General features: G+C 50.3%; 11 non-coding genes across 11 annotated transcripts; 5 read left to right on the plus strand and 6 right to left on the minus strand.

Annotated features, from left to right (window-relative positions):
• The first annotated feature begins 458 nt into the window (after nucleotides 1–458).
• TRNAA-AGC (transfer RNA alanine (anticodon AGC)) lies at nucleotides 459–530 on the plus strand. Its single transcript has one exon. It is a non-coding gene; the product is annotated as a tRNA-Ala (tRNA).
• Nucleotides 531–3,727: 3,197 nt separating this feature from the next.
• Nucleotides 3,728–3,800, minus strand: TRNAA-CGC (transfer RNA alanine (anticodon CGC)). The gene has a single exon. It is a non-coding gene; the product is annotated as a tRNA-Ala (tRNA).
• A 2,463-nt stretch (nucleotides 3,801–6,263) lies between these two features.
• Nucleotides 6,264–6,335, minus strand: TRNAA-UGC (transfer RNA alanine (anticodon UGC)). The gene has a single exon. It is a non-coding gene; the product is annotated as a tRNA-Ala (tRNA).
• A 2,020-nt stretch (nucleotides 6,336–8,355) lies between these two features.
• Nucleotides 8,356–8,428, plus strand: TRNAF-GAA (transfer RNA phenylalanine (anticodon GAA)). Its single transcript has one exon. It is a non-coding gene; the product is annotated as a tRNA-Phe (tRNA).
• Nucleotides 8,429–9,717: 1,289 nt separating this feature from the next.
• On the minus strand, nucleotides 9,718–9,791 carry TRNAT-AGU (transfer RNA threonine (anticodon AGU)). Its single transcript has one exon. It is a non-coding gene; the product is annotated as a tRNA-Thr (tRNA).
• Nucleotides 9,792–10,775: 984 nt separating this feature from the next.
• TRNAF-GAA (transfer RNA phenylalanine (anticodon GAA)) lies at nucleotides 10,776–10,848 on the plus strand. Its single transcript has one exon. It is a non-coding gene; the product is annotated as a tRNA-Phe (tRNA).
• Nucleotides 10,849–11,284: 436 nt separating this feature from the next.
• Nucleotides 11,285–11,357, plus strand: TRNAL-GAG (transfer RNA leucine (anticodon GAG)). Its single transcript has one exon. It is a non-coding gene; the product is annotated as a tRNA-Leu (tRNA).
• Nucleotides 11,358–11,983: 626 nt separating this feature from the next.
• On the minus strand, nucleotides 11,984–12,056 carry TRNAF-GAA (transfer RNA phenylalanine (anticodon GAA)). The gene has a single exon. It is a non-coding gene; the product is annotated as a tRNA-Phe (tRNA).
• A 10,075-nt stretch (nucleotides 12,057–22,131) lies between these two features.
• Nucleotides 22,132–22,203, minus strand: TRNAA-AGC (transfer RNA alanine (anticodon AGC)). Its single transcript has one exon. It is a non-coding gene; the product is annotated as a tRNA-Ala (tRNA).
• Nucleotides 22,204–24,163: 1,960 nt separating this feature from the next.
• On the plus strand, nucleotides 24,164–24,235 carry TRNAA-AGC (transfer RNA alanine (anticodon AGC)). The gene has a single exon. It is a non-coding gene; the product is annotated as a tRNA-Ala (tRNA).
• A 450-nt stretch (nucleotides 24,236–24,685) lies between these two features.
• Nucleotides 24,686–24,757, minus strand: TRNAA-AGC (transfer RNA alanine (anticodon AGC)). The gene has a single exon. It is a non-coding gene; the product is annotated as a tRNA-Ala (tRNA).
• Nucleotides 24,758–25,093: the final 336 nt, after the last annotated feature.

The following is a 25,093-nucleotide window of genomic DNA, read 5'->3' on the forward strand; positions in this document are numbered from 1 at the left end:
GGGGCAATGCCGTGTCCTCTCGTGTGTTGTCCTCAAAACCAGAGCCACCGCGGCGCCCGAACAGAGACGCTGTCGCGTCTCCAAAGCCGGTGCTGAACGTGGCCAACACACACCCTTGCCGCGTGTGGCGGGTCGCGTGCTGTGAATGAATTCCCTCTTGTCCCAAGTCCACACCGGAGCCGATCGTCTCCAGGGTGTCCACGGGGCGCGTCCTTGTGTCCCCGCGCTACCTTTTGTCTGTCTGGTGGCTTCGTGGGCAGAGAAGGACGTTTTCTGAGAAGGGGGATCTGAAGGTTCAGCAGGCCGCCTAGGGAGGAAGGTGGGGGGCCTTCGGTTCCGGACGCGTTTCTCCCCGGGCGCAGCTGCGAGGCAGGATTCAGTCCGAAGATTTCGGAGGTGGAAGGACCTGCCAACCGATCCAGACGGTGCAGTGGCCATTCCCGAAACCCCTGCCCCGAGGGGGTGTAGCTCAGCGGGAGAGCGCGTGCTTAGCATGCACGAGGCCCCGGGTTCGATCCCCGGCACCTCCAGGCGTTTGGAGCCGGGTAGCTCGGCCCCGCACTTTTCCGTCTCCGCAAAGCGCGCACTTTAGTTGTCCCTTAATCTCCCGACCAGACTGCTTCGCACAGTACAGAATCCACCCGAAGGGAGAGCACGGGACCGCTTTCGTTATTACTAAGATTTATTCGTAATTATTACTAAGAAGTGGGAAGAAGAAAGACAAGGAGGCCTTTGGAGAAACTACCTCAGACCCCGCCCCCCGTTTCCCTCAGCTGTGCTTGCCTCAGTGGACACACTGCTGGCCCAGGAGGCACCTGTCCTGCCGGTCGTCCGGTCCCCACTCGCCCCTGCACCCCCACCCACCCCCCAGAATCTTGATTGGGCAGCAAAAGGTCGGCCGGTCAGCAGCCCCGGGCGCTGGGACCCCAGCTCGTTCCTGTGACGGGTGTTTAGGCTTGCGTCCAGGGGAGGGGCTTCGGGTGCCTCGGAGGCCCCCTGAACCCGCAGCGGGAACGTTACCCCCAGAGGTAGCGAGCCGCCCCCAGAGCCCTGACAGCCGGGGCAAAGGGGGCTACGCGTTCCCGTGGGGCACCCGGGGTTGAGCCCACTTCTCGCAGGAGGACGGGAACCTACGGGTGGGAACAGAGACGAGGCACCCCCCCGCACCGCAGCCTGCGCTCTGGTGGAGATGCGGGTGCAGGGACCCACCCCGCGGCCCCTCTGCCCCTTTTTTCCTCTCCGAGTCCTGCGCCACCGCCCCCTCCTCCTTTCCGCGCTCGCCCCCGTGCCGCCTCCTCGGGCAGCTCCGCTCCCTTCAGCTCCCGCGGCCGCGCTTTCCCGGCTGGCGATTCTGGAACCTTCGCGGTGGACAAAGAGGTCTGGGGAGGCGCTTCGATCCTATGGACGCCCCACTACACCCGCCGCCCGTGGGGGGGGGGGGGGGGCGGTCAGCGCGCACCGGAGCCGTCCGGGGACAAGGGGGATGCGCGCCGTCGTCAAGTCCCCGCACGGTCCCCAGGGGGTCGGCAGCCGCTGAGTCCTGCTCCAACATCTTGTCTCCGATCCACAGGTCACCTCGGGGCGACGGGGTTATTCACCGCCTTCCTCCTCAAGGTCGTCTCCCTCCGGGCGCGCGCTCCGGCCACTTCCCAGCGACGACGGAGCCTCGCCGGGCGATTCCGGGCAGAGGAGCGCAGGGGTGAGCCGGAGGAGCGACACGCGGTCAAAGGAGAGAGTCAGGAAGGTACAGGTTCCGCACGGGGACAAGAGAGCCCGATGGAAAGTGACAGGAGAACCGACCATCCGGGATCACTTCCAACAACAGCAGGGAAGCCGCTGTGGTGATCGAGGTTGGAATATTTGTCCACAACCCCCGGGGGGGGGGGGGGGAGCTGTTGTGACTGTGAACCTGCTCAGAAGAGGTCCTTGCTCTGCGTCCAGAGCGCCTCCCTGGTGCCTCGCTGTGGGTCTCCGGAAGGCGAGGCCCCGGCCCAGGTCCTGACCCGATGTGACAGCATACACATACTGGTTTTTACGTGGGATCTGTACCCTCTTTCCATCTGGGTCTAAGTTCCCTGAGGCAACGTTTCGGGTTCTGCCCTTTTGTGCCCTTCTTGTAGCATTTCCTGCCCGGGTGACAGCGAGAAGCTTTGGCGGTGCAAAGGCCCCCCGGTACTGATGCGGGAAATCTGTGATACAGCCAGACTGCCCCAAGGGGGGAGCCGCACGTTTGGGGTTCCAACCTGGTTGAGGTGGGCCATGCATGTCCGGGTCTGCGGCTTCTAGGTTCTGGGGTCAGCTACTCCCTCCCCCTGGAAAAAGTGTATCCCAAATAGGGATGCCCTCGTGAATTACATGGCCCGAGGGGGACTTACTGTCTGTCTTGACTTTTATTTAGCAGCTGCCCGAGAGCTTCCCTGAGGCAGTTCCAGGGCTCCACACCAATCACAGCGAGGCCAAGGCCATAAAGAGCAGGAGCAGGATCGTGCCCGGAGAACCCGCGCGTGGCAAAATGGAGGAGGGTGGTCCCAGCGGTTTCCCCTGCTGGTTCCTGCGCCCAGTCGGGAGTCAGGAGGAAGAATCACAAGGGACGCTCGCTCGCTCAGCCTTTGCTCAGGTAATTTCACCAGCGGCGTGTCGCCAACACGCCTGGATGACCACAGCCCAGCGATGGCGGTGGCAGGAAGTTCTGTGGCCTCGCTGGTACAGGGTCCGTCTGCGGCGCGAGCCCAGGAGGAAGCCCAGCTGGGGGGGGGGGGGGGATGGGTCCCTGCTCCCTCTCGAGATCCTGGAGGAGCGATGAGGAACGTGCTTTTAGTTTTTCCAAAGGAGGGGATTTAGGCACCATCTTTCAGATTTCTCGACGCCCCGGTTGAAAACACAAAAGGAGCAGGCGAAGGCTGGTGCGCTCACGCACGGGGCTCGCGCGGGAGACGGGCGCCTCGCAGAGATGCTCCCGGTTGCGCCGTCCGCGCCGTCTCTGTAACAAGTGTTGGTCTGTGTGAACACAGGACCCTTTGTACACCCACCCCATCCCACCAAGACCCCGGTGGCCCCGTCCCCGCGGGACTCTGGGTGTGGTGCTCCGAGGGGTGTTAATCCACCTAAAGGTTTAAGAACAAAATGTCCGGGTCCCCGAGACTTAGCTCCAGGAGGCGTTTTGGTTGAGGGGGTGGCGGGGTTAGTTGGGGTCTTCGAGGGTGTGTTCTGGGTACACTTGCGAGAGTCGCGCCGATTCGGAATAAAAATACAAAATAACCGAGCCGCCAACCCCAGGACCTGTCCCTTACCGTCTCGCCCCGGCTCCCAAATTACGGCTTAAACTCCCGCAGGGCTGGTAGGCGCCCACTGCCCACCCCGCGGGAGCCTGGCGGGGTTCGCACCGGCGCGGTCCTGGCGTCCCCGGAAGCGGGGGGCGCGGTGGGGGGCACCCTGGGGGCGAGCTGGAAGCAGAGGAGCCCGGCCGCCGCGCCTTGGACCGCATGGTGCTCCTCAAACCCAGGAAACGTCACAGACGTGTTCTTTCCCTTTCCTGCCCTGCTCTTCAGGGGTTCTGCCAGGTGAGACCCGCGGTACACGTCCCCGTGGATGTGGCTGCCCCGTGGGGCTTCAGGCGGCCTTGCGGCCGTGCCTTCTTCTCCCGTGTTTCTTCGAGAACGCCCGCGTCCCGGGCGGCACCAAACCCCACGCAGCGGGAACGACGTAATAGTGGAGGAAAAAGCACGGGTGGAGGAGCCGGGGGGTCGAACCCGGGGCCTCGTACATGCGAAGCACGCGCTCTACCACTGAGCTACACCCCCAGCCGCAGGGGACGGCATCACCTGTAAACTGAAAACCGCATCCGCGGCTCACGTTGTATTTCCGTCGGAGAAAGTAGACGCGCCCAGCTCGGCGAGCTCAGGCTGCACCCGCTGTAACGAGGTCTGCGGCTCACTGGGGTCTCAGCCTCTCAACGAGGGTCGGAGTTGCGGCCCCTGGAGTTGTTTCCTGTTTCCTCTGCATTATTTCCAGCTTCTGTACGGAAAGGGCGCCGCCTAACGACCGCCAGCGTGTCCCTCCTCTTGTCACCGCCCGAGGGCTCAGCTGGCTTCTGAGAAGCAGGGCGCTGAGGGGACGAGAGCACGAGACAGCCCTGACGGGTGCGATCCAGCGACCTCTACTCTGTCCTCATCTAGGCACGCAGCTTCCGAGGTTCCTTCCAGGATCCAGACGAGTTGAACAAGAATTTAAGGATGAAAGGCAAGGGGAGAGATCTAGAACGAGGAACGAGGTCCAATCACAGGGCTCGGGCTCTTCCTAGAGCAAATACTTACACCTAGGGAGCCCTGCAGCTTGAATTGTGCAGATAGTGACGCCTTCTGCACAAAATAGTAACTATAGGAGGAGGGGAGACAGTTCTGTTCTTTTTGTCCTTGTTGTGACTGGTCTGTTGATTTGCTTTTGCTTTGGGCGCGTATGTGGAGCAGTAAGGGGGGAAACGAATAGTTTGAGTTTGGACAGGCATATTTCAAGTATCTACAGGATAGCCCCTTGAGGGTGTCTCTTAAACACATTACAAGCGGAGTCTGGAATTCTCGAGACATCTCTGACCCTGAATTTCGGACATTCATGTGTCTGGGAGGAGAGTGCCGGTTAGGAGTGGGTAGAGTAAGGACTTAAAGTTGTCCATTAAGACCAGAAGATAAAGGGGGCACCTGGGCACCTGGGTGGCTCAGTGGGTTGAGCATCGACTCTTGATTTCGGCTCAAGCCATGATCAGGGTCGCGGAATCAAGTCCCAAGTTGAGTTCTGCACTGATAGCACAGGGCCTGCTTGGAATCCTCTCTCTCTCTCTCTCTCTCTCTCTCTCTCTCTCTCTCTCCCCCTCTGCCCCCTCTCTAAATAAATAAACTTAAAACATTTTTAAAAGACTAGTAAAGAACTTATTGGTATTTGTGGGGAAAAAATGAGATTGCTCCTAGACTGATCTCATCTGTAAAACATTTATACTTCTCATCATGGCCTTACATTTTCCTGAGAACACCAGTAAAAGTCCCACTCCTGCTATCAGCTTCCGGATAAGGTGGTGATGTCTTCTTTGCCTATCGTTGCCAGTCTGGGACAATTTTAGTTATACAATGTTGTGTATCAAACTCCTCAAAATCGAGTGACTTTAAACAGACATCTATCACATTTGCTCACAATTCCCTGGGTCAGAAATTTTGGCTGGGCCTTCCTCTGCTCCTATAGCCAGCTGGAGTATTCTCTGCTCTTCCCGGAGCTGGTAGCAAGGCTGGCCTCACAGGTGCCAGGGGGCACCACCCTGTGCGGTTTTCTGTTCCCTTCTCTCTTCACGGTTCTAGCTTGGGCTCCCTCACAGCACAGTGATCCTTCGTGGACGCCTCGCAGGGTGGCTTCCCGGAGTGGCCACTTTGAGAGAAGCAATCACAGAACGTGCAGGTCACTTAGGCCATCAGTTCCACCAGTCCCCAAAGGACACTCTTTGAGTAGAAATACTGTCCACGGGGCCGGTTTATTGACAGGGAGGGTCTCCTGCCTCCACAGCACACCTAGGGCTCCTCCACCTTCTTTAGACGCAGTGGGATGGGAAGATGGGAAGGACACAAGGGCGTGGTTGACTTCTTAGAAGACAAGAGCTCTCCATTCCCTGGATTTATCGGAAAGTGAAGCATTCTCTGCTGCAGAGGATGAACGTTACTTTGTCTCCAAAATGAACGCAGGTCGAGTTGGGATTTTCCTTACTCTGTCATTTTTCAGGCTCTTACTGAAGAAACAAACAAAAGTCCTTGTTGGGATTCATGTGTTCTATTCCTGGTATGTGATGAAGGTTCACCAATAGTGGTTTTTCCAAAGCTTTGGTTTGCCGGCCAAAGTACTTTTCCAGAGACAGTTGGAATCCTGCTCACGTCACCCTAATTTTTCCCATGCCTCGGTCTTTAGGATTAGCTGTTCAGGCTAATGAAATTGGGTTCCTCTCTCTCTCCCTCTCCCTCTCCTCTTCCTCACCCCCCCCAACTCTCTCCCCTTCTCTCCCCCTCTCTTCCTCTTTCTTACCTCCTTTTGTAAAATGATACTCTGTGTGACAAAGCTGGTTATGTTGGCTGCATTCGGGGTTGTTGAATAAGTCTTTATTCCCCCTTTCTTCCTTCTGATGTTGCGCCAGTCATGTTTACTTTCCGTGAGAGCAGAAGAAAAAAAACGTAACAAAAGGCAGGAAAGCAGATTTGGTTGGTGACTGGGGATAGGAAAAAGGGAGGTGCCCCTGGAGGTGCTGGGCATCGAACCCAGGACCTCATACATGCAAAGCATGCGCTCTACCACTGAGCTACACCCCCAGGTGAGAGCTGCTTGTTTTGTGATATATTAGGAAATACAGCTATTTTCTGTATTCTTGGGCAAGGCTGTGTGTGTGTGTGTGTGTGTGTGTGTGTGTGTGCGCGCGCGCGCGCCAGAAAATGCATTCTGTTAACTCCGCTAATTGTATTTCTAAATCGGAATTTGTTTTTTGGCTATACTCAAGAATAGTAAATTCTAAATCCAAATTGATACTATTGCTGCTCCTAAGTTCTTCCCTGTCAGGGTCAGTCTTCTCTAAGATCTTACCGTCCTAATGCCTGTATTTTGTTTTGTTTTTGAGAACCACTGCCACAGAAAGTCTCCAGTTGGAAGTTTCACTTGACTTCATTCTCTTTTTCTCCACGTTTTTTTCCTCCTCCATAGATCATTGTACCTAATCTTCACTGACCATCTTGTCTGCACCCACCCACCTCTTCAAGGGTCTGTACTCATTCTCCTCCCTTACCCTCTACATGGAACCTTACCTTTCTCACCAGCCATTTTCAAGACCGGGATTTCATGCTCTGGAAAATCAAGGAAGCACTTTGACATCCTACGTGCAAAATGAAAATAATTATCACTTATTTCCAATCCTGCTGCTTCCCTCCATTCCGTATCTTGAGAAATGGTCTTAACCCCACAGCTCTCTGGCAAGTCTAGAAAAGAGAAGGAAAGAGGGAGGGAGGGAGGAGGGAGGAGGGAGGAGGAGAGAGGGAGGCTGGGAAGGGGAGAGAGAGAGGAAGAAAACGTTTATGGGTTCCCCTTCTGTCATACTCCTGCCTGCCTCTCCAACCCCAAGAAACCAGTCATCTAATTCCTGTCACTATACATTAGTTTGCTTCTAAAGGTTTACACAAATTGAATCATATATTTACTTTTTTGATCTTCTTTCACTCATCATAATTATTTTGAGATTCATCCATGTTGTACATATCAATAGCTTATTCCACTTTATGCCAAGGAATATTCCATGGTATGAACAGACCACAATTTGTTTATCAGTTCACCCAGGGAAAGGCATTTGGGTTCTCTCCCATTATTGGCTCTTACAAGCATATGAATACTTGTGTACCAGAATTTGTATGGACATAATAGTTTTATTTTTTTCTTTTGGATACATACTTAGGATGTGAGTGGCTGCATCACGGGGAAGGTATATCTTCAACTTTTTAAGAAACTGACAAAGTGTCTCAAAGTAGTGCTGTTTTCCTTTGCCACTAACAGGATATGAGAGTTTCATTTCCTCCGCATTCTTGCAAACATTTGGTATGCCTGGCATTTTTAAATTTTAGCAAGTCATAAGTGCAATGGTATATCATTATGGTTTTAATTCATGTTTTGCTTAATGACCGATGTGGAACACCTTTTGTTTATTTCCCATCCTTATTGCTTCTTTGGAGAAGCATCTGCTTAAATATTTTGTCTGTTTTAAAATCATGTTTTCTTTTTGTTGGCTGCTTAGAGCGCTTTACACATTCTAGACGCAAATCCTTTATAAGATACAAAGGTGCAAACATGGTTTGCAAAGGTTGTCTCCCAGTCTGTGACTGGCCTTGCTGTTCTCTTAAACAGTTTTGCACAGAGCAGGATTGAAAGTTTTTTGATGAGGTTAAATTTATCAAACTTTTATGCTTTTGCTGCTGTATCTACAAAATATTTGTCTGACCCAGGGTCACAAAGACTTTCTCCTATGTAAGGGACCTCACGAAATGTTTTCTTTGGTTTCCTTAATTTTCTGAGATGTGTCTGGATTAGCCAAGTTGCAGAAGAGCAGAAAGGCTTTCGGAGGAAACCCTACGCCTCTTTTCTGTCTTCCTCCTGCACCCACCTTCCCACCTGCCAGGAATTATATGCAATATTAATACAGGCGGAAGACAAGAGATCCCCCAGATTTCTGGATAGGTACATGTATTGGACGATTAGACTGCAACGCTTGAAGAATCTGAAATCTCCTAAATTGGAAGTAGAAGACAATCTAAGTATTGCAAAACCAATTATCAGGAAACCTTCCTCTAGGCAGCCGAAATAGCTCAGCTGGGAGAGCGTTAGACTGAAGATCTAAAGGTCCCTGGTTCGACCCCGGGTTTCGGCAGGTGGAGCCTTTTGTTGATCCTAACACAGACGACTCCAGTAACCCCGAGATCCACCCTGACCATCTTGAAACTCCATAATAATGACACCTTAAAACTTATATTTTGTTAGCTTATATTTTGTTAGCTGATGTAGGAAAAAAAGTTGAACAATAAAATTCATGCTGATAATTCACAATGTTAATTCTACTTAATTAGAATGACATTAAGAAAGCAAGTGAAAAATACATTGACAGGTGGAGAGAGAAGGAAGAAAGGAAAAAAGTTTATATTTTATTACCACTTTTAATGGTATTTTCCCTCTCCTTAAAAAAATGTATTTATTTATTTATCTATTTATTTTCTGAACGATGGGTACAGTCAAGAGGAAGAACCCATGTCGGGGAGAAAGCCACGAACTATTGCCCCTGGGATGACCACATATTATACTCCAGACTCTTATCTCAAAAGCACGAAGGCGCGGCCTCTGCACAGCAGAAGAGATTCTGGATTTCTGTTAGAGCACAGCAGATATGAGCCCTGATTTGATGCCCACCGAGGTTGGGGGCAATTCTGATGGCTGGAGTACAGCAGGTGGAGAAGAGACACTTAGGGCCAGGCTGGCAGTGAGGATGGCTTCCTGTCCATTGTCTCCTTGCACTGGGCCCAACATTCAATCAACACTCACAGTACGCTTTCACACACGTCTTGGATTCAGTACACCCACCTCCACGGCCACCCCAGGGTCCCCAGGGTTGAATTATAATACAGTTATAGTTATAATTATGACATAGTTATATAATAGACTATAAGTATAATTATAACATAGTTATATAGTAGACTATAAATATGTTATAATTATAGCACAGTTGAATTATAACCTCAAGGGCACTGGCCACCACCACATTAAGATTCATGCCCGCAGTCTGTATTCCCTCCCCGGACTTCGGCTAATCCGTGCACAGCTCTTTATACGAAATCAGGATTGGAATACACTGCATGGTGCTTGCATTCACGAAGAGGCACCCCGAGAAAACAGAGTAGCAGGCTAAGATCGTCGCACAGCTCTTTGCTTTCTTACACTCCTGCGTTGTGTGGCTGTTTCTGAAGTCTGTTCCATTTTGTTTCCGAAGTCTTGGGATTTTCCTTGTCCAAAGTCTGGGGCGGCGGGGAGACGGTCGGGAAGTGTGTGGGGGGGGGGGGGGGAGGGGGGGGAGGGGGGGGCCATGGTAGAAAAAAAAGCTGCAGAAATCGCAGTGTAAAGGAAAGGGCCAGCACCTCTCAGCGGAAGGGGCAAGCCCACAGACACTCCAGGCCCCGCTGGGACTCGAACCCAGGATCTCCTGTTTACTAGACAGGCGCTTTGACCAGCTAAGCCACGGGGCCCTGCCGCCGGCCAGCCTGGGTCTCTCACCAATAGGGTTTTGTCCAGCAGGTGTCCAGGGAGGGCCTCACCCCTTCCTGGGCTTGCGTCCCGTCGGCCTTTGACCCACTCAGAGCCACCCGGACCACCTGAACCCGCACACGGGCTCGTCGGTCTTCCTGCTGCCTTGTGCTGGTCAGCTCACCGCTGAGGGTCAGCAGGGGACTGGGGCAGGGGCCTGCGGTCAGCTCAGCGCTGAAGGTCAGCAAGGGACTGGGGCAGGGGCCGGGAGGGGCTCCGCGCGGATGTCCTCCCGCAGCACGGGGACCCTGGAGGGGAGGCCGCGGGGGGGGGGGGGGGCGCGGGTCCCAGTGCGCCCGTTTTATCAGGGGACCAGGCCCGCGACGCCGCATCGGGGCCTCACACCCTCTCCCTGTCCCTCTGCCTCTGCCCCGGGGGTGTCTCAGCCCCTCGGGGGAGTGGGTGCCCAGTCCCCAGGCCCCCCGCGTGCCTGCGCACCAGGCGTCCCGCAGGCCGCGGATCCCTGTTCTGCTCCTGGGATCCCGGCCGCGGCCACCTGACCTGCGCTCGGCGGCGCTGCAGGGACCCGGTGCGCGGAGAGGCCCCGGGATCAGGCACGTGGGGGAGGCGGGGACCTCCAGGCACCCAGGCACGGAGCCCGGCAGGGCGGGGGCGAGGCGGGAGGATGCCAGAAGCGGGCCTCCACCCCAGGGCAGACCCTCCCCTCCGACACGGCAGTCTGTGAGCAGGGGCTGTCACCAAGTGAGGAGCGCGGGCAGGTGGGCGCCGGCTTGTCCTCTCCGTCCTCCTCCTCGTCCTCCACGCCCCTCCTGTCCCCTCCTCACTGACCACCCCGCCGGGACAAAGATATTGGGCAACTGGACAGTCGCACTTAAGGAATCCAAAAACACCCAAAGACACCCAAAAACTTGAAAACGGTCCAAGTACTGGCGAAAAAAAAGACAAGAAAACACTCCCAATAAGGAGCCGAAATAGCTCAGCTGGGAGAGCGTTAGACTGAAGATCTAAAGGTCCCTGGTTCGATCCCGGGTTTCGGCAGGTGCAGTTTTGGTTCCCCTGAATGAGCCACGTGGGTGTGTTCCAATCACACGTCACACGTGGACGCGGAGATCCGAATTTCTTACACATGCCACGTGTCACCAAGCGCTGTTCTCCTTTTACCTTTCCGCCTCTTACGACAGTAACAGGCGCTCGCTGGGGTCGCACCTGCACGCGGTGCGCGTTGTCCACTGCGTGAGCCGGGCTGGGGCTCCCCTCCTCCTGTTCCCTCCTCACCGACCACCCTGCCAAGAGTCCGAGCACCGTGCACGGAGGAAGACCGCAGACTCCGAGTCTTTCTGGGTGGACAAAGACATTGGGCAACTGGACAGTCGCACTTAAGGAATCTAAAAACACCCCTCAAAAAACCGAAAGTTCAACAGTCTAAGTATGGGGGGGGGGGGGGGGGGGCGGGGCGAAAGGCCTCTCTTAAGGAGCCGGAATAGCTCAGCTGGGAGAGCGTTAGGCTGAGGGTCTGAAGGTCCCTGGTTCGATCCTGGGTTTCGGCAGGTGCTGTTTTGGTTTCCGTGAACAAGGTGTTCATGCAGACGACTGGGCTACTGAAAAGGGCCGATTGCACAGAAGCTGTGCTGTCACTCAGGAACAGGGTCGCGATCGCAGCGCACTTTTGTTGTTCCCACAGCTGTGCGAACCTTGGTCACAGGAACGAACAGGGACGCGGGACCCTGACAAAGTTGCAGAAGACGTGTCGCTGTCACTGTGATGTAAGGAGGGGAGGGGAGCGGAGGCAGAGGGGGTAGAGGAGGGGAGCCGAGGGGAGCGGAGGGAGAAGGGAGGGAAGGGGAGGAGAGCGGTTGGGAGCAGAGAAGAGGGAGTGGAGGGGAGCGGAGGGGAGCGGAGGGGAGGGGAACGGAGGGGATGAGAACCTAACTGAGGGGAGCAGAGGGGAGCGAAGGGAGGGCTCCCCAGCCCCGCTCACGCAGTGGACAACGCGCACCGCGTGCAGGTGCGACCCCAGCGAGCGCCTGTTACTGTCGTAAGAGGCGGAAAGGTAAAAGGAGAACAGCGCTTGGTGACACGTGGCAAGTGTAAGAAATTCGGATCTCCGCGTCCACGTGTGACGTGTGATTGGAACACACCCACGTGGCTCATTCAGGGGAACCAAAACTGCACCTGCCGAAACCCGGGATCGAACCAGGGACCTTTAGATCTTCAGTCTAACGCTCTCCCAGCTGAGCTATTTCGGCTCCTTATTAGGAGTGTTTTCTTGTCTTTTTTTTTTCGCCAGTATTTGGACCGTTTTCAAGTTTTTGGGTGTCTTTGGGTGTTTTTGGGTTCCTTAAGTGCGACTGTCCAGTTGCCCAATATCTTTGTCCCGGCGGGGTGGTCAGTGAGGAGGGGACAGGAGGGGGTGGGGATGAGGGAAACCCTGGAGGCCTTCCCCCCTCCTCTGTGTCCTGTGAAGTGTCCCAGGCACCACTCAGAGAATAAACGAAACCGAAGGAAATACATCTTGTCTCTCATTTTTCTCTTCTTTCCGTTGTTTCATCATCTCCAAGAATGCTGAGAAATTTCTGTGATCAGGAACATTAACTTGGAACTCCAGTTAAACAAAATGTCACCCCCAAAGATAATTCCATTCTTTGTTGGTAGTAATAATAACTGGACTCAAATATTACTATACTTTAATGTCAGGCTTAAAAATCGTTATGTAAGTATCTATAGCCTTGATTTTGCCATGTGACCTGCACATTCTACAGTATCTACTTTTTGGCCATCTACACAAAGTTTGCCAACTCCTGGTCTAGAGGACTCTCTTCTCTGAGTCCTTGAGGAATGTGTTGGTGAGGAGAAAACAGCATCCTTCGTAAAAGTGTCTGCGGGGCTACTCTCTGCAGGCCCGGAGGGACAGATGGACGTTACAACTGCAATGGCTCCCAGACTCAGTTGTGATGATGGGATACAGGAGTGGCTGTGTCTACTGCAGCAAGGCATCCTGGGTCTCGAAGTAGCTATGGGGCAGACTCGGGGATCCAAATAGGGCTGCAGTAAAATAGACCTGATTCTACTCTTCACATGACCTCTATAAGCCCCCCCCCCCAACCATAGACCACAGTGACATTTTAATGTGTTCCGATACCTAATGTCAGCTCAGAATCGTGTTCAGTCATCTGCAAACATTCTTACAATCGCCTCAGTGAGCGGACTTCCTTTGGGGAAGACTTGAAAAGTAATACTGACCGTGTACATTTTTAGCTGTGTGCCAAGTTCCCTGCTCAAGTGGCGCCAGCCTCCTCTCGGTTCGAGGAGATCTGAGTCGGGTTCCTGACGTGTGAGATGTTAAGTTAGGAAACGCCAGTCGGGAGCCGTCAGAGTTCTCTCCACTTGCGGAAATAATATTTGCGAAGGATACTGCGGTCCTGGAAGAATTCCAAATACAAGAACCACCGGCAGGGACTTGAAAGATGCAGAGGGTGGTGATTCTTAGCACTTGGCCGTCCCGCTGCCTGTCTGGCCTGTGCAGAGAGCAGAGTCATGGTGAGAAATGGCGGCATGGTATCGTGAGCCGAATGAAGCGGTCGCTTCCACGTCCGGTAGGATTTCCCTCCTGGAGCAAATGTCGCGGCCACTCGTACTTCATGTGCACCTACTGCCGCAGAAAATATTTCACTCCTCGTGTCGATGGAAACTGACCACTGCTCCGCGCTGACTTCTGTCTCTCCAAAATTCTGTGTTGAAGTCCCAACCCACAGAGTCCCAACCTCAGACTGTGACTGTACTTAGAGATAATTAAGGTAAGATAGGTCACATGAGTGCGGGCTAATCCGGTATGACTCAGGTAAGGACCGTGACCTTACAAGAAGAGGAGACGAGGACGCGCACAGCACGCACACCGAGGAGAGACGTGAGGACGTGGTGAGACGGCTGCTTCCAGGAGAGAGGCGTCAGAAGAAACCAAACCTGCTGACGCCCTGACGTTGGACATGTAGCCTCCAGAACTGTGAGGAAATGAATTTCTGTTGTTGAAGCCACCGAATCTCTGGTTTTTTGCTCCGGCAGACCTGGCAGAGTAACACAGCCATCAGGCATGGTTCGCCTCCGACTGGCAGGGCCGGTGAGGTATTTCCAGTCTCACCTAGGAGCACAGGGCATGCCTAGCCTTTGACCATCGAGTCCTGGGACACCGCTCACCTCTCCATTGTGCAGGATATCGCGCTGGTCCGTTATATTGATAGTAACACGCTTATTGGACCTGGTTTTGAGTCCTTGATTACAAGCAACCGCCAGTGTAGACTCCTTGGTTAATACGAGCAGGCCGCAGTGTGAAAGCACAGCCCACAAGAGTTCAAGAGCCTGTCATCTCTGTGACCTATCTATCGACCATGTTGACATAACCCTTCAGGGGTGACCAACAAGCTGTTGCTTCTGGCTCGTCCCACTAGAAAAGAAGTAAAATGTCTAGGGAGCCTCCTTAAATTTCGGAGACAATACAGAGTCATTTGTACTTGAAAAGCTACCAGATTTGTTTTTTTTTAAAAACCAGTTGTTTTTAAATTGAGGTATAATTGGCATATGACATTCTATCAGTTTCAGATGTACAACATAATGGTTGGGTATCTGTATGCTTTATAAAATGACCAGCACAGTTGCTCGTGTTGTATACTGTTACAAAATGGTTTTTTTTCTTATGATGAGAAGATGTAACGTCTTAGCAACTTTCAAATATGCAGTAAGGTATTACCAACCATAGTCACCGTGCTGTGCCTTACATCCCTAGGACCTATTTATTTTATGAATAGGAATCACTCCTTTCACCCATTTCGCCCCCCACCCCTGCTTCTGGCAACTACCAGCCCCCTCTCTGTGTCTAGGAAAGCTACCTATTTTGTGTGAAGCCCGGAACAAAGGAAGTCTGTAGCAGCTCCAGGCTGTATGAAGGCCACAGTGACAGCTGACCTCTGTGACCCAGCAAAGCATTCAGAGTGTCTGTGGAAGACGCACATGGTATTTGGAGTTTATGCATTTTTCTGCAAGTGAGTCACAGGACACACCTTTGGGATTTGGAGGAAAGACTATGGCATCCTCTGAAAATTGTTATCCTCTTTAATAAAATAGTTTGTAGCTTGCTACTGGGGCCAGGAGAGCTTGGATTCTCGAGCACAAGTCACCAAGTTACAGTGGGACCGGGGCTTCCAGTCATGACGGAGGTCTCTCTAATCCACACAGCCATAACACTGGGCATGGACAGCATCAGTTCATGACAAGCAGAAGCAGAGTATCTGAGCAGGGTCGACAACCACGGACCACAGGCAGAGAAAACAGCTATGTTCCCTTGGCTCTTACAATTAGGACATCTTCTCTACGTTTTCAGCCCACACCCTCAGTCTCATGGGGTGTTTCCCACAACTGAAGAAGGGAAAAGACCAGCCGGGCTTCCAGGTGGTTCTGCTGTACCACACGAAAGCCAGCAGGTTCCAGGGTACTTGATGGTCGGTGGGGAAGGCGGATCTTCCCAGGGAGCATTGCTTCACTCAGGCACCTGCCGACTCTGCCTGCAAGGACAGAGGTGATATAGAGTCCGTGCTAATTACTGAGAGCAGCTCACAGTTTGGCTGGATGATTACAGAGAGGCTTGGAGGGAAAATTATTGGGGATGTGGTGACAAAGAGGTCTGGGGAGGAGGCCGAGGGTTAGATTTCTCCAAAAGTACAAAGTCTAAGGGCGTTTCTTCCCCAAGTAAATGCTCTCCAAAGAGCACTGTCCTCAGAGGGGAATCTGAATAGGCAGGTGGACAAGATGACCCATTCTGCTAAGTCTATAAGCTTCTCCTGTCCTTGCCACCACTGTCCTTGTTCAAGGAGCTGGGAGGTCACTGTGGGCTCAGCAAAATAGATCTGGTTCGAGCCTCTTCTGAGTGACCAAACTCACAACATCACAAACCCTGAGTCTTCACATGTTATCATTCCACGGAGGAACCAGTTACCCACCTCGAGTCGGGTTCATTACACCTGACCAAGTTCACACTACAGGGTTGGCGTATGTTGTCACCGGAATAGAAACTGACCCTGGGTGGAGATTTGCCTTTACCTCTCACAATGCTCTGGCCAAACCACCATCCATGAATTTGCTGAGTGTCCTTTGATTGCACAGCATTCTTTCTGAGATAAGAAACCATTTCAGGAGCAGATGGAGTATGGCGGTGGGCTAATGTTCTGGAGTTCGCCATCTCTCTGAAGCAGCTGGCCTACTGGAATGGTGGACTGCCCTTCCAAGTACTTGGTTATGGTACAGGCTAGGAGACAACAGTTTTCTGGGAGCGGGGGTAATGACATCCAGGATATGCTAGGTGCTCTGAACCAGTACGTAGCACTGTCTCTCTCTCATCGGGATTCGTGGTTGCAGGAGTCAGGGAGAGGAGATGGGACTCAGTCCTTTTGCTCTTATGGCTAATGGCCAAGGGACCATTTTGCTTCCTGTCTATGCCATTGACGACCTTCATTCTGACTCCAGAGCCTTTAAATGTTTTTCCAGTGCTCTCTATGTAATCGGAACTTCTGTATAACAGGCATGACCTTATTTAGAGAGTTAAAAACAGTGGGGGTGGGGGGTTAGTGAGGGATACAGAGGAGAACCTGACAGCATGAAATCCCTAAGTTCCCTATGTCAGAGCTCTGAAGAATTCACCTCAGGAACCGGTGAAGGAGGACGTGGTCTGTTAAGTTGTGTACAAAGAGCGGAGGGATGAGAATGTTTTCGGACAAAAACAGTACTTTTCCTACATCCAGTAAGGAGGAGAGACCTATTTTGGTTGCACCAGAACACTGTGGATTCACCAACCCCCTGACTCCCACCCCCACGTTTCTCAACTTTGGAAGCACTGAGTGATTAGTTCTCTTCTGTGGAGGACCCCACTTTACTTGCTTAGAAAGCATCACGACCCGTTGCTTGCTCCTTCTGGTGACTGTACAGGATAATTTCTAGCTGAAGATAGAAGGGTGGGGAGGGAGGGGGAAAGGATGGTCACCGGGAAGGTTTGTTTCTCCTTGGCCTGCAGCTAGTGCATTGACCCAGGCACAGTTGAAAAAATAATGCCCTTTAAGAGATAACTGACTGAGAATCTCATCTGTTACTTTTTCTTTCTCTTTCTGTTTTCTCTTTCATGCCTCTGCAAGATATTGCCAGTGGAATCGAGTCCTCAGGCTTGATGTAACTTTGTCATCCCCAGTTCCAGATCTTTCTCTTTTGTTTCCTTCAATCAAATATTCCTTGGGAAGACAGACATCATCAGTAACGATGAGGCCCGTGGCGTTGAGATGGGTCAGGAGCAAAGGCAACCCATGCAGGGTATGAACCAAACTCTGATATAAACAGGGCAAAGTGAGTAAATTAATTCAATGAGAGGAAAGTGAGGAAAGGCTGTCCATGTGTGGTTTAAGAGATGGAAGGGGAAGGGCAGGAATGCACTCGACCGCTGAACTACACTGCCTCATAATCCGAGAAGTTCAGAAACATACCTGTCTCTGCTGACTTCCATTAGTTGTTACTGGTTCCCCATGAAATGAGTGTAGACCTGGAAATAAGGACTTAAAAATGCTGGGGAATCTTTTGATGGCTTTCACCCCCACGTGCATACCCAGAGGACCTGGCTCACCTAACAGTGTGTGGGTCTAATGGGGGCTGTCCGCTTGCTCATTGAATAGAACAAAGAGAGGGAAACAGACTAGTACAGGGGAGCAAAACTTCACCTCTACCCATCCGAGGTTCTCAACTGGGACTCTAACCAAAAGGTAGATGAATAAGAGAAAAACAGAGTTTATTAACGTGTGAAGTATATATCGTGTGGGATTAACCTCAACAAACAGTAGCTGAAAACATCAGCTTAGAACTTCTTAGCATCTTCTACAAAGAGCAGGAAATTTTCAGAGAAACAACAGGACCAACAGGACTGAGGAAGACAGTTTTAGGCGATAAGGGCAGCAAGGCGGAAAGTAAAGACATGGCAGGAAACTAATGGGGAAAAGGTCTGTTTGCAGCTTCGTCTGGTGCCTCTCCAGGCTGGTACATGTCCGTCTCCTGTAAACAGAGACTTTAGATCCTGACTTCAGGCAGAAAGGGGAAGGGTAGAGAGATATTTTGTGTTTGCTGCTTCTTAACTGCCTTCTGGTCAAAGTAATTTTTATGTCAAAGTGGCATATTTTAGGTGACATATTTTGGTTTACTTCACTAGTCACGTGTAGTGGGACCATATTGTGGCACATGATATTTTAGGGTTAACTTGTCAACTAACCCAAAAGCATATGAAAACCTGAGAAATTATGTTTTTTTCCGTATCTTGTTATATTTAAGTGTTCAGGTCTATTTTTAAAAATTTATAGTTTAGGGGAGTCTGGGTGGCTCAGTTGGTTGAGCATCTGACTTGGGCTCAGGTCATGACCTCACGGTTCATGGTTTGAGCCCCACATTGAGCTCTGCACTGACAGTGCAACACCTACTTGGGATTCTCTGCCCCCTCCCTCGCTTGGGTTTTCTCTCCCCCTCTCTCTCAAAAATAATAATTAAACATTTTTTAAAAACTTTTAAAATTTTACAGTTTAACATTAGTAGCTAATTGGAATTTTAAAATTATACATATGTTTAAAATTTTTTAATATTTATTTATTTTTGAGGGAGAGAGAGACAGTGTGTGAATGGGGGAGGGGCAGAGAGAGAGGGAGACACAGAATCCGAAGCAGGCTCCAAATTATATATTTTTTAAAATTTAATTTATTGAAGACTAAATTAGGTTCATTTGATGGTTTTCTTTTTCTTTTTCTTTTTTCTTTTTTGTCAAAAAAGTGGTAGTATCTCAATAGGATGAGGATAGAAATGATTGCAAAAAATGCAGACCAAAATTGGTCCTTCTGGTTTTAGGTGGACATGTGATCTTTCATAGGTTAAGTTTGGTTTTGTAGTTTTCATTGATGGTGAGGTGCTAATGGGGTTATTTGCAGAAACGTGTTGGCTGATCAAGGAACAAAGCCATTAGAACTTAAGTTATGTTAACACCAAAACATAAAACAAATTCAAAATAAAAAGAGCTCTTTGAAAAGAAGACTGAATTAAAAAGCTATGGGGGCAGATGTTCAATATTTTACATAAGAACGTTAGTGATCCAGGCTACTTTTATAAAATGCTACTTTATTAAAAACTGTAATTGCCAAGACATTAGCGAAATGTTGCATCAAAGATATTGGCCTAGAAATGTCGAATGAATATATGGCAAAATAAAATAAAATGATTTAGTATCTATAATAAGGAATACCAAGAAGGAAGTTATTGATGTCAGTGAATGAAATTGGTTTTCAGATCTGAATCTTTATGACCTTGGTTGTCATCTGCTTTCCATTTTTATTTTAAGTTATTGATTATTTTCTCAAATTTTTATTTAAATTCTAGTCAACATTTTTAGTATTCTAATCTCAGTAGTTAACTTATCCTTCATTTAAGAATGGTTCATACTGTTCTTTCCCGGAGCCCTGAAAAGTTAGACATTCCAGACAGGGACAAAACTCTACCAGTAATGGTAGGTTCGCTGCAAGACTGTTTGGCAGGAGGGAGAATTAAAAGGCTCAGTTCATTGTGCAAATGGCCAGTGATGTTCAACAATTTTCTCCATGTCACCAGTGAAACCAAGATGGCCTAATGCCAAGTAGTTTCTCATAACAACATGCACACCACAGTGACACACACACACACACACACACGTACGCACGCGCGCGCGCACACACACACACACACACTATAGAGATTCTTCTGGGTATTTTCACTGTGCCTATGATTGGCCATCACCCCACATGCACACGCATATAACATTCAAGGTAGGAATGAATGAAAAAGGGTGTTGCTGAGTAGCATACTGGAATCCCCCCACACACACTTCTTGAAGATTTTTCCAATTACAGTTTAGATTTTTATTTTTTAATTTCTAAATGAAATCACGATCAGAATAGATCAGGCAACATAGCACAGTGCAAGGATGTATGATAGTCCCATTTGCATCACCAAGTTTTGGTAACAAGCTCTTTATTAGAAAGGGGGACATATTAGAAAGGGGGACGTATCACAAAGTCTGGGAGACAAGCCGATTTTGATGGCACTCTCATGATTGTGTGTGTGTGTATTCAAGCATCTGGAGTGGAGAAGCCTGAGCCAGAGACCAACTTCTGCCATGAAGGTGGAGACAATGACCTGAGAGATGAGAGGAACAGGGGAGAGAGACAGGGATAGGATATTAGGAAGATGTGAGGATCACAGGAAGAATGTTCCAGGAAGAATGTGTAAGCGGCAACTGACGGCTCCATCAGAAGAAAACAAAGTCTTTCATATAATTCATTTATACTGTAGATTTCAAGAACGTGGTCTTGCTAAAGTTTAAGAATCATTGTCATAAGGAAATTATCTTCTCAGGACTCCATAATAGATACAAACATATAAGTCATTTAGAATTTTCTTTAGTATGCCTTCGATTATTTATAACAATTTGAGAAACCCACAGCATTTACAGACTGTAGTGTGGCATAAAAACATTTCTGTCTTATGAATAACTACACATTTATAATATGTACAGAATTAAAATTAATGAAGACATTTGGAGGAAACAATAAATGCACGTGATCTTAGGACCTATGTTTGGCTGAATCGCCGGGTGTGCGGGATGCGTGGACCCAGAGGGCCTCAGGTCTCGGGAAGAGTGGACGGCACGTCTTCTGCGGCTTGGATGTTGAGGATGTTGTGTGCAACCCGGAGGCACGGGATTGCTTGGGGGCCCTTCTTGCAGGAAAGGAGCGTTTACTTTGGGTGGAGCATGTCCGCTAGAGCCGATGTGAGTTAGTACACAGAAAACTGGTGATTTTGCGTGACTCTCCAATGTCGCCCTAATTTACGGGGCCCCGGAGGGCGGGGCAAGAGATACAAGGTTCCCACAGTCTTGAAGAAGAGCCTTCATAGCACCTCTCGATTCATACAGTGGTTTGGTTTCCTGAGAGTGGCTCATTATCTGCGACAAACACTGAATTAGCCCACAGCAAACCAATCACCTCTTTCGTGATCAACGATAGAAGCTCTTGGGCCACCTGCCTGGCTCAGTCGGTACAGCCTGGGCTGCTTGATCCCCAGGTTGTAAGTTCAATCCCCACCTTGGGTGTAGAGATAACTTCAAAACTAAGTTAGCTGCTCTTTCCCTCAAATCTCTTGCTTCTCATTCAAGTCTCTCCGTGCAATATTTTCTCCTGGTTTAGGTCAGGCATAAAGACTATTTTACTTTATAAAACTGGGTTGTATGATCGAATTCATATGGATTTACCAAAGTTACTATGTTATCAGGACTGTGGATTGAAAAATTGTGGAGAAAGGTCCAGTCGCCCCACAAGCAAAAGCAATTGCCCTAAATCAGGGGAGAAGGTGAGCGGCTTCTCTGATTCTCCTGTAAGTGCTCATGGCACCTGCCGTCCTTCTTCTCTTACAGCCTTTCCAGGAGGCCGTGCTCTGCCAGCTACGCGGAGTCTGAGCTCAGGACCAGTGCGAGGGGGATGTTTCCCCCACTATGCCCTTATTTTGGAATCCAAACAGGGCAGGGAGAGCAGCAAGTGCTTGCCATGAGTGGCTACCTTCGGTGTCCTTGAACATCTCGCTCTCGGTCTTTCAGGGAATGAGCGGCCTAGGCTGGCCTCCCCCCGGTCTGTCACCCGACATGTCATCAGGGCCAGCCGCAGTCCCTGACCAGGGCCCAGCAGATTATGCAGCCAGCCGGGCCACCTTTCATCACTGGGCAATCCCGTGTTTTTTGTTGCAGAGCGGAAACCTTCCTCTGAAGGTACCGAAGCAGGTTGACTTTTTCAGATTTTCTAGGCCTTTAATTTTAGACTTTCCCTCAAATCCAGGAAAACCCTGTTGACTTGGCTCCTGATGTTCGAGGTGCAGGAGAGGCTAGGTGGGTATGGTTTCACTGTCTTAGCAGATGCCCTTTCCGGTCAGAGGGTTTCCTGCTTTTGGAACTCTGACTTTCCCAACTTAGTGATGGCGGAGTGAAGACCTTGGAGAATGCAGCGCTGGTTGCCGAGGGTGGGTGGAGGATGAAAAAGGCTGACGTTGAGTGAATGAGCACGAAGTTCTACCTTGTGTTCCAAAGTGGCTAGAATTCTACCTTGTGTTCCAAAGTGGCTAGAAGGTCGCCACGATAGCATCCTCCTCCTAGGAGGATGGAGACTTGCAGACAGAAACCTGGATTTTTTTCACTCCAGGATCAAAAGATCCCTCCTCGAGGAGATATAGGAGCCTGGGGAATGGAGGTGCCGGGGATTGAACCCGGGGCCTCGTGCATGCTAAGCACGCGCTCTACCACTGAGCTACACCCCCGGTGTGGGCACACCTTTTTCAGAAGCATTTTCACCGCAGCCATCTACCCGCTGGGCGTCCTGAGGACACGAAGCTTTGAGCGCCGACATCCTTACACACGACTCCTTATTTCGGGGAACCCCCTAGACGGCGTCTCTTGTGCAGCTGCGTGAGGATGAAGGTGATGGTGCTCGAGTGAAAGACACCCTTCCCGAGACCCACTCATGCTCCTCAGCCCGCCCTGACCTTGGGGCCCCTCAAAGCTTCATGAGAAGACGGCAGTGAGGAGCCGGGTCATAGGTCTGCCAGCACAGAAGCACAGAAACAGTGCTGCCCTAGTGACAACGAGGAGGGCTAGTCTCCTATCTTAATTTCTCTTTTTTGAAGGTTTATTTATTTGAATTCAAGTAAGTTAACATACGGGGTAGTCTTGGCTTCAGGAATAGAACCCAGGAATTCATCACTTACACACAACACCCAGTGCTGGTCCCAGCAAGCGCCCTCCTCAATGCCCATCTCCATCTGGCCCATCCCCCACCCACCTCCCTCCCTCATCCCTCAGTTTGTTCTCTATCTTTAAGAGTCTTATGGTTTGTCTCCTTCTCTGTGTTTATCTTATTTTTCCTCCCCTTTCCCTATGTTCATCTGTTGTATTTCTTCAATTCCATGGGTGAAATCATATGATATTTGTCTTTCTCTGACTTATTTATATGTATACATACCATCTTTTTGTGTGTCTTTATCCATTCATCAGTCCATGGACATTTGGGCTCTTTCCATAATTTGGCTCTATCTTAATTTCTTAATACAGATCCCCGCTAGCAGGAACCAAGGCTGCTGGAGGAAGTTGCTGTCGCCCCAGGGCTGGGGCAGGGGAATCACAAGAGGACCCTAGACCATGTCTCTGTGCCAGAATGTAAGAAAGTGCTCAAAAGATGACGGTAGGCTCAAAAGGACACGGGGCCTCTAGAGAAATGTTGGAAGCACTGAGTATTAAAATGGAAAATGAACAATGAAGGAATGTAATCTAATGGATACAATAAGAAAACCTGAGTCTATACTGGTAAGAAAGAGAGAGAAGAGAAAGCTTTCTTTATAATGGTTTGTGCGTTACTACGTGTGGAACCACGGATCCTCATGTGTCTTCAGTGGAAGTGGCCCTGAGTTCAAATGACGACCCACCTACACTCTGGGCTTGAACAACTTCACTATGAGTTTTGGTGTGTTCTGTACGAAGGGGCTTATAAAGAGCAAATTCATTTCTTTCCTTCCTTCAAGTTCCCCTGGAGAGCATTTTCTTCTCAAAGAGGCTCTATGTACACAGGAGTGTGTTTTCTAGTCTACTTTCCTGTCTTCTGTCCTTCCGGCTCTCAGAACGAGACGCAGCGTCTAGACAGAGTGAGGACCCCACCTCCCTAGACACAGACGTTTGGCACAGCAATTTAGGGAAGAAGTGACAGACACACTCTGCTCCTCATTTCACACCAATATTGTGAATTACTGACTCCACATTGTCTCCCAACCTGGACCTCACTTTCCTGAGTGGCCTCACCCTACTGGTTTGTCCTTTTTTTCTTTTCTTTTGTTCTGTTCTGTTCTGTTCTGTTTTGTTTGTTTTTAGCGCTTGATCCTATACAGGTACTGTTTTTGTGTATCCCCCGCACCACTTTTCTTCTGAGAGCTCTGCAGATAGGAGGGAAGGAAACTGAAGAACCAAGAGAATGTTCCATCCTGAAACTCTCCTTGGTGGTGGACAGGAACTTTCACTCAGGAAGTCGGCTGCCCGCAGTCCTCTGAGGGTCAGTTATGAGGCTAATTGTGTTAAGGGCTTTGCAGGTTGGAATGCAATGTGTCCTCTCTCGAGTGCGTCTGAAACAGCAGGGTTGTATGCAGTGGGTCCTGAGCTGTCAGCTTAAATCTTGGTGCACCTGCAGATAATAGGGGCGACCAGTATGGTGGACGCCACAGGATCCCACCAGGAGGGGGTGTAGCTCAGTGGTAGAGCGCGTGCTTAGCATGCACGAGGCCCTGGGTTCGATCCCCAGCACCTCCATGCTTCCTTCCTGCAGGTTCACTTTTGACCGAACTCCACACTGATCTGAATGCCAGGACAGGCATACCACTGACAGAAGAATAGCCGTGTTGTCTTTACCTAGCGCAGGTATAATTACCGCAGTGTTGAAGCAGTCCGTTTGGAGGAACCAAGCCCTTAGGAATTGAAATGACTAAGTATTAAATTATCAACCATGAAAAGGAAAGATAGAAGAATCCTGGGACAAATTGCACCAAATTTCTTCTCTGTCTCTTTCTCACTATCCTCAAGTGAATACACAGAGAAGAAACTTTCCCTTTTTTCCTATTCCCTGCTCTTCCCTATCCTTCCACACTGTGCCTGGCATGAAAATGCCACCAGGGAAAGAAAGAGTGAGATGTCAGGTTGGAACTCCTTCCGGAGTCAAACCCATGGAGTTTGTTCAAAAGCTTGCCCTCGCGGATGGCCATGTGGAGGTGCTGGGGATTGAACCCAGGGCCTCGCGCATGCTAAGCGCGCGCTCTACCACTGAGCCACACCCCCTTCTGGTAGAGTGCTCTGGTGTCCACCATACTGGTGGCTCCTATTATCTGCAGTTGCGACAAGAATTAAGCTGACAACTCAGGACCTACTGCATACAACCCTGCTGTTTCAGACGCACTAGAGAGGAGAGGTTGCACCACTATAAAATGGGGTTACATAGGGAATATGTGTAGAGCTCAAGGAGATTTCCCAGGGGTACCTGTCAATGACCTCATGCACTGTGATTAAAAAGTCAATGAAAACTGTAATAACCTGATATAGGGAGCACTGCTAATGTGACCAAACTTTTGGCAGTGTGGATGAGCCTCACTCGGCCAGCTGGAGTGCTTGTTGATG

Source organism: Panthera pardus, unplaced genomic scaffold (assembly GCF_024362965.1).
Source record: "Panthera pardus isolate Hobbes unplaced genomic scaffold, ASM2436296v1 HiC_scaffold_17, whole genome shotgun sequence".
Classification (NCBI taxonomy): domain Eukaryota; kingdom Metazoa; phylum Chordata; class Mammalia; order Carnivora; family Felidae; genus Panthera; species Panthera pardus.